This window comes from Palaemon carinicauda, chromosome 23, assembly GCF_036898095.1.
Source record: "Palaemon carinicauda isolate YSFRI2023 chromosome 23, ASM3689809v2, whole genome shotgun sequence".
NCBI classification, from domain to species: Eukaryota; Metazoa; Arthropoda; class Malacostraca; order Decapoda; family Palaemonidae; genus Palaemon; species Palaemon carinicauda.
Window position 1 is genome coordinate 16,770,501 of NC_090747.1, and position 3,318 is coordinate 16,773,818.

The 3,318-nt window shown below is 34.9% G+C and overlaps 1 non-coding gene across 1 annotated transcript; it reads left to right on the forward strand.

The window, feature by feature from the left end:
- The first annotated feature begins 395 nt into the window (after positions 1–395).
- TRNAV-CAC (transfer RNA valine (anticodon CAC)) lies at positions 396–468 on the forward strand. Its single transcript has one exon. It is a non-coding gene; the product is annotated as a tRNA-Val (tRNA).
- The last annotated feature ends 2,850 nt before the right edge of the window (positions 469–3,318 follow it).

Consider the following 3,318-nt stretch of genomic DNA (forward strand, 5'->3'; position numbering starts at 1 on the left):
TGAAGACAGTTAACTCCCCACTCAATGTTTGAGACAATTTCAATAAGTAAAGTTCCCTTTTTCCTGCTCTTTTTTTAGTACAGCATTCTGAGAATTTTTACTGTTAGATAATTGGAACTATTGTTTTTGCGTACAGGTATATTTTACAAACTATATTTTAAAATATTCGTTGAAAGAAGAGATTTGAATAATACTACAAACTATTTTTATGAATTCCATAAACTAGGGTATGTTCTGAATGTAGTAAAAAATCAAATTAATGTAAATTTATTCTCTGTTAATTTCATTGAGCTTTTCGCATTTTCAAACACTCAAGATGTAGTACCTGATCTAATCGACATTAAAGACCTTGTAATTAAAATTTGTTCAACTTGATTTCATGTCATGAGAAGTTCGTTTCCGTAGTGTAGTGGTTATCACGTGCGCTTCACACGCGCAAGGTCCCCGGTTCGATCCCGGGCGGAAACAGGTATTTTTGAACTAATTTGTCAAATTACTTTTCATTTGTTCTTTACTTTCTTCCATTTAATTTTTTAATGTTTTTTTTTCTCACGGTTATATATATTCATTTTTGCTTCCACCATTTCTATAATCACTTGACTCATTTGTTTAACTTTGCTACATCAATTACTAAATTGACTTTTTCATTAACCAAAAAATCTATTCCATTTTTAGTTTTTCCATTTGGTTTTCTCCATGTTTATTTTCTATATTCCTATTCATGAGAAAAAGTTTTCTTGACTTCATGATGTCTCCTTTGTCATCCTTTCTGCCTTCCAAAAACTTCCACATACTAAAATACACACACAGATACATATATATATATATATATATATATATATATATATATATATATATATATATATATATATATATATATATATATATATATATATATATATATGTAATAATTAAAATAGTTAATATTACATGTTTAAAACACATGACGTAATATGTCATGTTGGATGAAGGTGCTAGCCTAGGGACTTGCTGTAGTCATTCAAATCATAAACAGGACGTACAATGCAACCTCGACAATGTGACATTTAATAAAAGCTGTAAAACAAGAGAAAGATCTTCAAGAACTCAACATTATCTACATGAATCTACAATTTTGACTAAGTATTATAGTCCAACGGAACAGTTAACATTAACGAATGTTATGAATACAAAATGAATCTTCAATCAACATCCTAGGAAACCCAAGGACTGGCGTTCAACAATTGCAAAACATACCCAGGAAGCACTACCTTCAACAAGAAACTCGAACGATACATCGCTAACAAAACATCAAGAGAGAGAGAGAGGACGTGTCGACATCACACAGACCCATATATAAGCTAAGAACAAATTTTTGAATTCATTCTAGTTTGGGCAGTGAAGTGTAGTTATCACGAGTCGTTAGTCGATTATTACTGGGGTGAGTGAATTGCTAATCTTTGTTAAAGGAAACTGTGTTTAACTCCGAATTCTCATTTAGAATTTTTCTCTCTTTGTGCTAATTCCTTTTTCTTTTAGAAATTCTCGGGAAATGTTTTGGGATTAGTAACATTGTTTGGGGAATTTTGTTATACATATGCGTTTACGCAGTGGGCGTCTGTACTCATATAGATATTTTGATAGAATTGCAAGGGGTCGAAGAGATAGGAAAAAAAATACGGCAGTCATGACTCCCCCTGTGAGCCCTTCCCCTGGACCTAGTGGTGTAGGCCAGACTAATCCTCCTCCAATTGTGACGCTTGTAAATGCCAGGTCAGCAATCCTTCCTTTTCAGGGTCGAGTCAGCGGGTTCTTGCCACAAAATGTGGAGTCATAGATTTCATCCGTCGATGCTCATTTAAATGCCAAACAAATCGTAGACCCTTTTGTACAATTACAAGAAGCTAAAAGTTTTATAGATTTTTCTAAGGGGGATGCGAGTGCGTATTTAAGAGGTGTTTCATTTCAAGAAGCAGTTACCTGGGATGATTTCAAAGTTAGGTTACGCGCGATCTATGGGGGTGAGGAAGCCTTGGATGTAGTATTAACGTTACGAAATACACTTAATCAAGCCACTATGAATCGGCTTAATGTTATTAAGAGAGCAGCTCTCATAGCTGATAGGGTTAACGAATATCAGGACATTTTAGGTCATTCCACCTGGGTTACTAACGATAACATCTCCGTGAAAGATTTTTTACGATTAATGTATTCAACTTGCATGACACTTATGTTGCCTGAAGCTTTAGTGCGGTGTTTTGATAAGAAGTTAACGCCTGCAAGTACGGAATTGGATGTCTTTAAACAGATAAAGAAACACATGTCTAAGTGTCCAGATCTCGATCCCGTGTTAACTCAAGTTTTTGCAAAGAATGAAACAATGTCACAAACAGTGAACGTAGTTAGCAGTCCAGTAGCGGGAATGACGTGTTATAACTGCAAACGTCAAGGTCACTTAAGCGCAGACTGCAGAACGAAATTTTGCTCGATTCACAACACTGCAACGCATTCATATAGTCAATGTTACTCGCGTAGGACACAACAATATCCCAGAAATACACAGTCAATTCCACAGTCAGTTCCATATGGAAATAAAAAGAAAAATCCTCATTTTAACAATAAGAAGAAACAACCAAATGTCAATGCAGTTCAGAGTCCAAAACACACAAACACTTCTTCAAATATCGCTGAGCCTGGGTCGTCAAACCAGACCTCGCAAGGTCAGACTAATTTTCAGAATGTGCAGAGCAAAGCAAATATCACATAGTTAACTCTAGAGGGGAAGAGAGTGATGTTGGGTCAAGGTTATTCATGTCAACATCAATAGTATTGAATAATCAATTTAATGTTTTATCAGATAATTGTGAGACAATAGATTTTCCTATGAAACACACGGCCGAATTAAGTAAAACAGTGCATGCTCCCGTAGATTTGCAACGAATTCATACAATAATAAGCCAAAATTAGTTACGGCCAACCTTATATGCTGTAAATTTAGAACACAAATCCTTTACGTTATTTTTTGACTCTGGTAGTCCACGTAATATCATGGATTTGAAGACACATCATTTGTTGTTTTCGAACTTTCCGATTGAAAAATCCGGAATTAGACTTTCGGGTATAGGAAATAATGAATTAAATGTCATAGGCATAACTCATGTTCAGTTCAGAGTCGGTAATCGCACGTTTGCTGATACATTTGTTGTAGTGGATATTACAGGCGTTTTATACGCAACTATTCAATAATAGCCGCTCATATGGTCTGAGTAACATCAACAGGCGTTTAATACTTTGAAAGATGAACTGTGTAGTTCTCCTATCTTAAAATTTCCTGACTTC